Consider the following 13,035-nt stretch of genomic DNA (forward strand, 5'->3'; position numbering starts at 1 on the left):
AAATGATCTACTCATAGGCACAAAGGACTTGAAGGGAAATCTATCATGCAAAACCCTAATGAAGACCTATTACAAAAATTCAAAAAACTTTCCAAACAAGTCAAGGCATTGAGAGCCCAGAAGAAATAGGCTCTATATACAAAAAGGGACCTACATCATAATCCATTTCACAAAAGTATATATATGCCTCAATTCCAAAAATACTTTGAGGCTCCACGGTTTGAAAAATATCAAGGAAAAGGCAACCCTATTGATCATATCAAATAATTTTTTGCTTCATGTAGCGAACTCAGTGATGAGCCCACTTACCTTATGAGATTGTTCCCTCATTCTCTTGGTGGGTTTGCACTTGAATGGTACTCCAAACTTCCTAGTAATATCAAATCTTGGTCAAAACTTATAGACAAGTTCATCTCCCACTTTTCCTTTAACATTACAAATGAGGTGACACTTGCCAATTTGTGCTTAACTAAACAAAAGGCAGGAGAGCCATTCATCACATTCTTACTTTGTTGGAGAAGTTTAGTCATTCAATGCTCACTAGACATTCCTAAAGAACAAAAATTTAACTTGTGCATTGAAAAATTAGTCCTAGACTTAATGTATGAACTCAAAATTAAGAGTCCAAGCACCATTTCTAAACTGATGATAAAAGGGGCTAGTATTGAAGATGCTCTTATCCATAAGGGAATCCTCAAGATAAACAAGGAAAACACAAACACTAGTTCCTTTAATGACAAGCCAAATTTTTTCTCCAAAAAAAAAAGAATGTGACTAATGATGGCATTGTGGATGCTTTCATGATTAGTACAACACAACCTCAATTGACTTTGAAATGCACAAACCCCACAAGTTCAAAAACCCCCAATCAAACATCAAGCTCACAGTAGAAGACTGAGACTTCCACACAAGAAAAACCTCAAAGACATCCTAGAACCAAGGATAGAAAATTCACACCATTGGGGATACCTCTTGAGACTGCATTACAAAAGTTATTGAGTAATAACTTCCTATAGTTACCCCCAATTAAAGATTATTCATTGACTAAAGCAGACTAGTGGGATGACAAAAAGTACTATGATTACCATCGCACCAAAGGACATAAGAATTCATCATGCTTCCAATTGAAACATGCAATACAATACCTTATTAATGATGGTGTAATCATAGTTGATCCATCATTGTTAGCATCCAAATCTGACCACACTATATTAAAAGATCCTTTGGGTAATCATGACAAAGAGAAGCCATCAAGTTCAAACTCAAACTCACAAGGTCATGTGAATTACACACACATTGGACATGACTACACTATGAATTGTTTTAATGAGTCTAATTCTCACATATCGACATTCACATTGAATTCTGAAGACCCTCATTGCACTGTCACTACACGCTGTACCAAGATCACCCTACCTAGAGCTCCATCTAGACCTACTACTTCTACTAGACTTGTACCCCCTAGTAGACCTGCTACTCCTACTTCATCTAATTATAGCCTTGCTGAATAGCTCAGCAAGACCCCTATGCAAATATCCATTTTGGACCTATTGCATGCATCTCCCCAACATCAAAAGATCTTGGATCAATCCCTTAGAGAGCTAGTAGTCCCAAATAACATTGGTGTTTCCTAGTTCCAAGCCATGGTTGGGAACCTATTTGCATCATAGCATATCACTTTTTCCCCTTAGGATGTTCGTAAAGACAAACCCAACCACAATGATCCCCTCCATCTTGAAGTCTTTATCCACAATGTTAAAGTTAGACATGTCTTGATAGATGGAGGAGTAGGGCTGAATATCTATACACTTAAAGTGGTTAAAGGTTTGGGTTATTTTGAAAATAATGTGGATTCCTCTGAAAGGATCACAATCAAAGCCTATGATGATGGTGAACATTTCTCTATAGGGGTCATCATCTTACCTATCAAAGTTGGTCCAGCTACTGAGAACACTTTATTCCAAGTCCTAGTTATAGAAATGAACTACAATATGATACGAGGCTGCCCATGGATCCATGATATGAAAGTAGTTCCTTCTACATATCACTAGTGCCTAAAATTCTCATATAATAATATAGAGGTAACCATCCCAGGTGATCTAGATCCCTTCTATTTTTGTACCAATCTTAGAGGAACCATAGTATACCAGGTCCCAAAAAACCATGCAACAAATCCCCTAGAGTCCTCCAAGTATGTTGATCCTTCCACACTCACACCTGCATCCAAAGGAAAGCTCAAAATCCAAGACAAAGGTTGCGGTGAGTACTCCAAGTATCATGCCTTTCATATGGGGAAACTTCCTTTATCCCCCAAGTCATATGGTAAACCTTAGCTTATAAAGAACAAGCCTAAGTTTTCACTTCAAAAGAAACCTTTTGTGGCTTTTACTAGTAGAGGTAGGCTACATGAAGAACATGTCTATGAAAAAACCTCTACATGGATTGAAATGGCTAAAGCAAAACAAGAAATTACTCCTATATCCCACAACAAGTATAGACCTAGATTCACAATCATGTAGAAGAAGGGATATAATGAATGTAGTGGCTTGGGACTCCAAAAGCAAGGCATTGTTCAACCCATCATTACATCTGGATGACCTCATATCTTGGGACTAGGATTCAAACCATTTTTTTTGGGTTTTCCCAATACTGAGTCATCCTCATCTGAGGAGGTGAAGGCTTCCAATGATGACAAGGCATCTGAGAACAACCAACCCAAACCTACCCAATCTGTATCTAACATGGATGATCCTAATACCTCCCTTGGTCTTGATCCTATGTTTCTCGACATGGATAGCCTACCTATGGAAGATAAACATGTCAATCCACCCGTCATTCAAACCAATTCTTCACCTTGGATCTAAACATTCTAGGATCCAAGCCCTCCTACTTCTGAACATGATCCTGATGACATCACTAAAGCAAATATCCATATGTATGCCTTTGACCAAAGCTTATTCAACATCGATGATGGAATTTCCTTAGTTTTCCCTGAACTTATTGATTAGGACCAACAAGGACCACCAATGTTTCACCAGTTTGAAAATGATGATGCCATCATAGAATTCTTTGAGCTCCATGAAGATGTACCACAAGGTGATCACAAGTCTAGATTTTCCATTGATCTCAACATCATGGCATATTTTGGGGAGTCAACTCCATCTTCCAGTCGCAAAATGGAGAAAATAACAAAAAAAGACACAAGTAGGTCTCTTGGTGAAAACCTAAAGGCACCATTAGACCATGAAAAAGTAAAAATAAAGGACATATCTAAGGGTGAAAACCTCTTTGAGGCACCCAAGGATGGAAGATTGGACACACCCCCATTAAAGGAAAGATCAACATTACTTATGGAGATGACAAAAGAGATTAATCTGGGAACTCCTAACAACCCCAAAGTCATACACTTTGCAGCCTCATTATCACCAGAAGAAAAGGATGAATTTTTCAAATTCTTTCTAGAGAGGCAGATCAACTTTGCTTGGTCTTATGAAAACATGCCTAGATTAGATCTTGAACTAGTCCTTCATCACTTACCACTAAAACTAGGAATGAAACCAATAAAGCAAAAGTTGAGAAAAATGCATCCTCAAGTTGCCCTCCTTGTCAAAGTTGAATTGAAGAAACTATTGGATGTTAGCTTCATAAGACCCATTGATTATGTAGAGTGGATATCTAATCTAGTACCAGTAAGCAAACACTCTAGGGGCATCTAGATATGCACTGACTTTCATGATCTTAACAAAGCATGTCCCAAGGATGATTTTCCTTTACCAAACATAGATATCATTGTAGACATGATAGCTGGGTATGAGATGTTATCACTAATGGATGGCTTTTCTAGCTATAATCAAATAAGAATAGCCCCTAAATATCAACACAAGAAAGCTTTTACATGCCCTTGGGGAACATACTACTGGAATGTCATGCCATTTGGTCTTTAAAATGTTGGTACAACATATTAAAGAGCAATGACCACCATCTTCCATGATTTCATGCACATCCTCATGGAAGACTATGTTGATGATTTACTTTGCAAATCCTATAAAAGGAAAGATCATTTGAGCATCCTAATCATATATTCACTAGAATGGAAAGCTATAAGCTTCATCTAAATCCAAAAAAGTGTGTAGTTGGAGTTGTCTCTAGAAAGCTCCTAGGCCACATTGTTTCACAATGAGGCATTGAAGTGGATTTTGAGAAAGTAAAAGCAATACTTGACATGCCTCCTCCAATAAATCTAAAAACCATAAGAAGACTACAAGGAAGATTGCAGTCTATCCATAGATTCATTGCACAATTGGCAGATAAGTGTCACCCCTTTAAACACCTCTTATGTAAAGGAGTATCCTTTCAATGGAACAAGAAATGCCAAGAATATTTCCAATAGCTTAAGGATTATCTTCTACATCCACCGGTTTTAATGGCTCCCATTCCCAACAAGCCATTCATCCTATACATAGCTGCTATAGATACAACATTAGGAGCTCTCTTAGCACAAAATAATGAATAAGGAAGAGAGCGAGCCATATATTACATCAATAGAACATTTGTGGGCTATGAGCTAAATTATTCACTAATTGAGCAAGCATGTCTTTCTATTGTCTTTGCAGCCCAAAAGCTTATACATTACATGCTCCATTAGAAAATAATGCTCATCTCTAAGATTGACCCACTGAAGTATCTCCTAAGTAGGGCTGCTCTCACATGATGACTAGCCAAATGGCTCATGATCCTTAGTGAATTTGACATAGAATATGTAGCTAGAAAAGCAATCAAAGGGCAAGTGATAGCAAATCAGTTAGCAGAAGCACCTATGTCAGATGATCATCCCATGCTAATAGAATTTCCAGATGAAGCCATATTTCACATGGATGTAGCTAATGAATGGAAGCTTTATTTTGATGGATCACATACACAAAAGGGTTTAGGAGCTAGCATTATGTTTATCACTCCTCAAGGATACATAATCCCCAAGTCATATAAGATAGCATTTCATTGTACAAACAACATAGCAGAATATAATGCACTAATCACAAGACTTAAGATAGCCATCCAATAGAACATTCAACATTTTCAAGTCTTTGGGGATTCCCAGCTGGTCATCCACCAAGTCAATGATGACTATGAAACCAAAGATGATAAACTAATTCCCTACAAGTAGATGACAGACTTCCTTAAGTCTAAATTTTTCACTATCTCTTTTTGTCAGCTACTAAGAATACACAATAAGCAAGCTAATGCTATGGCCACCATTACTTCTATGATTGATATGCCTCAAAATGTGGGACACTGTGAATTCCTTGTTGAGCAACTTTTGATTTTGGCATTTGAGCTCCCTCAATCTGAGTTTGTGTGTGAACTTGTTGGTCCCAATTCTCCCTTGTATCAAGACATTTACAATTACCTACATGCCCAAATCCTATCACCCAACTTATCCAAAAATAATCATCATGCTTTTATCCATCAAGCTGCTAGATATGTCATCATCGGTGACACCCTTTATAAGAGATCCTTTGACCAAACCCTTCTCAGATTCCTTGACTCGCAAGAAGCTGAAACTGCCTTGCATGAGGTTCACAAAGGTATATGTGGAGGCCATTTCAATGGTCTGAATCTAGCCAAGAAACTTGTCAGAATTGGGTATTATTGGCCTACCATGGAAGAGGATGCCCATAACTTTGCCAAAACATGTCATAAGTGTTATAGACATAGCAATCTGATCCATGCACTAGCACAAGAATTATAGCCAGTCATAGCACCATGGCCCTTTTCACAATGGGCATTTGATCTTATTGGAGTTGTTTCTCCTCCATCTTCTAATGGTCATAAGTTCATTATCATAGCAATAGAATATTTTACCAAGTGGGTTGAAGCTATCCCTTTGACCTTCACCTAGCTATTATTACTGACCATGGTAGTCCATTTCAAAATAAAGATGTAGAAAAGCTCTATATGAAGTACAACATATACCATGGATATTCTAGTATTTACCATCCATAGGGCAATGACCAAGTAGAAGCATCTAACAAGACCATTGTTAAGATTCTTCAAAACACTGTCAATGATTTGGGTTGAGACTGGCACCTCCAACTAAATCTAGCTCTCTGGGCATATCAAAAAAGTGTGTGTGCTCCTACTTGTACAACACCATACTCTCTCATCTATGGCATTGAGGCCATAGTTCCCATTGAAGTTGAAATTCTATCATTGAGGGTGTCCCTACAAGATGTTATTGATGATGAAACCTACCGAATATCTAGACTCCATGAGCTAGAAATGCTTGATGAATGGAGATGAGTTGACATGACACATTTGCAAGCTTACCAAAACTAATTCAAATGGAGCTATAATATAAAAATATAAGGGAATAATTTTGAGGTTGGTGATCTGGTCCTAAAGATGAACTACAAGACTTAGCAGCATAGAGAAAAACAAGGCAAATTTGAGCCAAATTGGGAAGGACCTTATGTAGTTACTACATCATTTGGGTCTGGAGTATATCAGCTTGTGATGCTAGAGGGTGACCCATTTCCCATTTCCATCAACAAGATGCATCTTCACAAGTACTACACTTGATTCTATCTAAAAGTCCTAAAAAAATTGAAAAAAAATTGAAAAAAGTCCTTAAAAATATCAAAAAATAGCAAAAAAGTACTAAACAAAAAAGAAAAAAGTGAAAAAGTTCATGAAAAAATGGATGTCTTGATGAAAACCTTGCAAAAAAGCATCTTGGTACAAAAATTTGAATCAAGAGAAAAATCCTATCCAAAAGTGAAAACTTGACAAATAGGTTCTTTGGGTAAGTACCATGCTAAAAACCTAGCAAATAGGTGCCATGTGTAATCAGTTGTTGCTCCTCCATCTATCAAGATTCCATCTAGTTTGTTCCCCTTTTTTCATTCCTTGATCATGTCCATCATCTACAAGACATCCTTGGCTCCTTGACCATGGCTCATGAATTGGTTAGTGTCCTTTGTTATCTTGCCTAAGCATCACTAGTCTACACACACTCTGTCATTAGTCTTTGTACATAGTTTATGTCTTGTCTAGGGGCATATTACCTACATGGTGCATGAAATTGAATTAGAACTAGGGGAATATCCCTAAGAACTTTTTATCCATTGGACCTATCACATAACAAATTGGAGCTAACACTTGTATATGCTTTTACGATCCTATAAAAATCCTTTAAAAAAAATCAAATACAATCCTGAAAAAATCCTAAAAATCACATAATTTCCTAAAAAAATCATTAAAAATCATATAATGTCCTAAAAAAGAACTAAAAAAATCGTAAAATGTCCTAAAAAAACTACTAAAAATCATAAAATGTCCTAAAGAAATTGATCATGCAAAAACATCAAATATCCTCAAAAATCCTAAAAATCACAAAACCCATCAAAAATTTGCAATAAATCTTGTACATATTCACTGTGGATAACCATCCCTTTTGTATAACCATTTGCACTTTGTAGATTAAAACTCAAAGCACAACACTTTCAAGACAGTCACACTATCTGAGCAACATGAATGAACAATCAATCCAACATATCACTACGAACCTATCAACTAAATCAACAACCAGAACTATCACACCATCAACATGTCAAACACTATCTGAACACCTCAAAAATTAAAAAGAAAGTAATAATGGACAAGAATAGTTGTTGGCTCATGCTATTTAGTGAGTGATTTATGTTTGGCTTTGTTTTTCTTTGATCATGTTCCTATGCCACTCAATGATATAAGCTAATCTATGAGAGTGGTCGGGATGGTTCATGGTCATCTTTTTCTATTTCTATCTATTACAATGTACCTTTGAGGGTCTGGGGCATGTACATATGCATCAGGAAGGACAAGGTCATTCTCTATCTACATCATGTTTTTTTATGTAAAAGGTTTACACTTGCGCTCTAGCCCTTTATGCCATGATGTGTTGCATTCCATTTTCCATATCAAAATAAAGCTCCATTTGACATATAGTGCACTTTACAAAAACAAAAGTCTTCCCATCATACTAACTACTTCTTGTCTCATCTTCTCCTTCTTTTGTGTCTCCTTCTTCTACTACCTTGGTCTCATACTCTGATACACCAAAAGCATTGTCATCCCGCATTCCTACATGTGTCCAAAGTCCAAAATGATCCAAAGCAATAAACGTAACATTTATATTATATTCATGTTTCATCTGTATCCATTTTACATTTCAGTTGCATTCATTCCCTATCGTATTCACATTTCATTTGCATTCATTTCATTTCATTTACATTCATAAAAACATGTGGCAAAAATAAAAGATGGCATTTCCTACACATAACATGTGATAAATCAAGGCATGATGTCATAATATTAAAACCCACATATCAAAAGCATAAATGCATCCATATAAAACATATAAAGCATATGCATAACATAACATATAGGCATCATAACATAAGTCATCATCTAGTCCATCTCATATCATCATCATAATATAGGTACATCTCATAAATGTTACACAAAATTATCAGAGTACATGACCATGGTTTACATTAATACTAACTACCCGTAGGTGTGAACCATGAAAGAGCATAACTGAAACCAAAGAGAAAAATAGAAAAGCCCCTCTATACATGAGTATGTTAGTGTTATCCCATGCTATCCCTAGCCTCGTGACCTTTTTCTAGCCTCAAGGAGGATCCCTTGGCTCTCTATGGTGGCCTCATAGGCCCCATCACCCCCACACTACTCTTTGTCCTCTATGTCCTATGGGAATGAGATCTAGATGCATGAAAACTCTCTATTGTATACCCTGGTGGCACCACTCTCTCATACTGATCTCACCAATATTGTGCCTCCATGTGAGCCTTGCTCATCATCATTTCCATATCTTGGAAGTTCATATCTCTAATGCTACTAATGAACTCCTGAGACTCTTGTGCTACCATCTTTTTCCTGTGCATAGCTGCATCTCTCTTAGCCCTAGCCTGGTCTCTCTTAGCCATCGCCTGATCTCTCTCCACCATAACTGCATCCCTCTTTGCCACAACTTGATCCAATTGAATCTATAGCCCTCTGATCACCTCCAAAAGATCTAACAAACTAGGCCCTACCTATACTAGTACTAGTGCCCTATTAGTGTAGTCCATGGGATCCCTCTCCACATCCATCGTAGTTGCATCCCTATCCTCTGAGTAGTCATCCCCATCCCCACCCCCACTCCCTCCACCCTCCTCATCATCATCTCCCTCATCCTCTTCGCTAGCATCCTCCTCATCATCACCCTCATCCTCACCCTCATCATCACCCTCATCATCCCCCACATCATGCTAATCATCCTTATCATCACCTTCATCATCCCCCCTCTCATCATCCTTAGTATCATATCCCTCCTCATCCTCCTCATCCTCCCCCTCCTCATCATTGCCATCATCAAATCCCTCCTCATCCTCCTCCTCATCTTGTGGCCTCCCTTAGGGTATTGGTATGGCTAGATCTATCAAAGGTCTCAACTAATGTTATGCAAACCACCTCTCATACACTATTGTCATGCTTACATCCACTATATCCGCTACTGCCCCCCATAGTCTCAACTATAACTCTACTAATTGTGTGTATTCTACTTGTGTCCTAATGGGTGGTCCCCACTCTCAAACCTCTACTCTAGATTGGGAAAATCATGCGAGGCCATTTGGTACATCTTGTGTCTCCCCAAACTATCTTTGTACCTACTTTGGTAGGTACATCTCTATAACTAGGTGACTAATCACTGTGCGCCCTATGAGGTAGCACTCCTACCTATAGTATGGTAAGTGGTTATCATCATCATCCCATCCATGGAAATCTTTGTATGGTCTCCATATGAATTATGTCATCGTGTCTATCTAATGGTGAAAGTATGTCACATATCCCAATGGTCCTCGGGCTAGTACACCTCTATAGTTGTAAGCATATGGCATATATTCCACCAACTCTCACTCTAGCAAAGGCATAAATATGACAATGTGCTCATAGGCCCAAATTTGTAGCAATGTCCTACCAGTGCTAAAGGATAGTCCACCTCTATATGCTATCTAATGTAGATAATAATATAACATCCCCAACATGCATGGGCCCCAAGCAAACATGGTACCCTCCATGATCATCTGCTCAAGTACTCGACCCCATCCAACTAGGAATCTATGTCCCTATCTATCTGGTATAAAAAATTCTCTAATTGACTAGAAAATCACAATCGTCAACTACTCATGGCATGCCACCAATAGGTCCTATCCGATCTCATAGTCTCAGATCCCTAACTCTGCATCTCTGCATCCAAATAGACTGTGTAGAGCTACTCATCCTATAACTGGGTCATACACTACTAAGTCTCCATGGATAGGGATCCTAAGGATGTGCTTTACATCCTCTAGTGTCATAGTTGTCTCCCCAATTGGTAGGTTGAATGAACTAGTCTATGAGTGCCACCTCTCTATCAAAGTTGTCAGCAAAGCCTTGTTTCCCCTCACCTCTAGCATAAATGTCACATGATATAATCCTAACCCAACCAATATCCCCCACTCACTGGGCATCATTTGATGATGTAGTGCAACGCTTTGTGGCCTATGTCACCATATCCATAATAGGGGCAGCTCCTCTTACATAATCATATAGCCTATGTCAACCTCTTATGGTTTTGCATCTAGTTTACCCTACTTTTGACCCAAATTTCACTTAGTTTGACTAAATTTGACATTTTTCCTAAGAATTTTTAACTTTCTAAGAATTTTTAACTAATTTGACTTATTTTTTGAACTCTTCCTAGGGTTTTGAACATGTTTGCCAAGTTTCAGGTCATTTTGAGCTCATTTGCATCATTTTGACCCTATCCCTATCCATCGATCAACCCTTCTCCTCCATCATATCTAAGTTTGACCAAGTTTAAATTTTTTCCCACTATCCAAGCCTTAGTTAACCTATTTTTTCAAATCTTAATAGGGTTTTGAATATGTCCTCCAAATTTTGAGTCATTTTGAGTCTGTTTGCACCCTTTCGGGCCCTTTGCACTATTCATTATCATCATTTACCCAAGTTTGACCAAATTCTAAGAATTTTGACCACCTTTGACTATATTTTAGCATGTTTCTAGCATCCCCCTAGGGTTATACTAGCCTCTGCCAAGTTTTTTCTTAATCCAGGACCATCCAGACCCCAATCGGAGCCCCAGAGCATCCTAGCGCACAGTTGGGGTTCCCAACTGCGTCATGGACACAATTTTTCATGCCAACTATGTATAGGATTCACTTGGGAATTCCAACTACATCATGGATGCACTTGGTTTCATTTTGGGCATAGTTGGGGCATTTGGAAGCCCTACTTGGCCTAGAGACCCCTATTTGACCCCTGTTTCCCCCTGAAAAAATCCTAGGTACCTAAAAAGCATGGAAAAACATGAAAAAGTAGTAAAAAGTATGAAAAATAATAAATAGCCACAAAGATAGCCTTGATGTAATCATCAAAGTTCTAGCATCTACTCGTCATCGAAAGGTTCATACCCATTCACCACGGTGTTGCTCCCTCGATAGTTGATCCATTCTCCTTGCTCCAAAGCTCTTTTCTTCCAAATGAGAGAGTGAAAATGACCTTCAAAACCCTCTCAAATCCCTTTTGTAACTTTCTACTACCTAGATGGATGTGCATGAGGTCCTTTCTGTGTTGGTTGCAATGCCCCTTTTCACTCACCAGCCCAATGAGATCAACCTATCATATTCCTATGTTGGTCAATTTCTCAAGGGGGCATAAATATATAACACATTTCTAGGGCATGCTTTTTTGGCTTTTTCATTAGCATTCTTTGACATAGTGCTCTAAATCACATTGTATCAAAGAGGGGCAAAATGTAGATGCTCAAAAATGGTTTGCAACTATGGTTTCATCCTTCCATACTAATTTTTCTCATTTTCTCATTCTACCAACTTCAATCTTTTGGCTGAATAGATCATACTTTATCATTTGTATCCTCTTTCACATCAATTTTGTGTCACTTAAAAATCATTTCATAACAACTCAAAACCATTTCATATCAATTCAAAATCACCATAAATCAACTCAAAACCAATCCTAATCAACCTAAAACATATCAAAAATCCCAAATCTATCATCATTTATCCAATCCTTGGTATTTTTGTGGCTTTCAATGCCTTGGAAACCTATCAACCTATCGATCTTATCAATCTGGCCTTAGTACTGTCGTGGCTCTCAGTGCTAGGTCAAACTATCATTCATGTCATCTGATCTTTGATGTTGTTGAGGCTTTCAATGTCAAATCATGGCATTATCAACCATTTTAATAATATTGATGGTGTTTGTTGATGTTATTATGATCAAACCTTTTCAATCAATTTCAATCCTATAGCATTTACAATGTCGATTAAATGTTACATATCAATCAATTTATGTCATGTCTCCTTGGCATGTTATCAACTCCAATCAATCAATCTAACCATGGCTTTGGTCTACTTGTCATCATCTTATTCGATCTATATTATCATCACATTTTCATCAAAGGATACTATTGCATTTATTTAATCAATTTGGCCAATCATTTACTAATTTTCTCTATAGGATTGAATAACTCATAATTTAATCCTATTATTCTTTCTAATTATTCTTCCTAATTATTATCCTCAATTAATTAATTTTATTAATTAATTGATTTATCATTCACAAACCATGGAAATTCTTAATTTCCTAAGTCACATTTTCCATCATTAATTCCATTTTTACTAATTCCTATTTTGTGGAATAAAAGGATTTTAAATTCAGATATTCCATAGAATATTGGCATCATCTTCATGACACTTGAATATGACACCTCATGGATTCTCCTTTGACACTTGGCTAAGATATGTCATAATCAAACATTCTTATTCTCTTACGCATGTCCATATTTGGCTTATTTGTCATAGATTCTTGGCTTTAAGTGGGTTGAGGTGTCTTATGATGCATCATAGATTCTCTTCCACATTTAGCCAAGTTTGAATTTCATGTGTGATATAATCCTAGATTTGGCAT

Source organism: Cupressus sempervirens, chromosome 10, assembly GCF_028749045.1.
Source record: "Cupressus sempervirens isolate cs-2001-9-10 chromosome 10, ASM2874904v1, whole genome shotgun sequence".
Taxonomy (NCBI): Eukaryota; Viridiplantae; Streptophyta; class Pinopsida; order Cupressales; family Cupressaceae; genus Cupressus; species Cupressus sempervirens.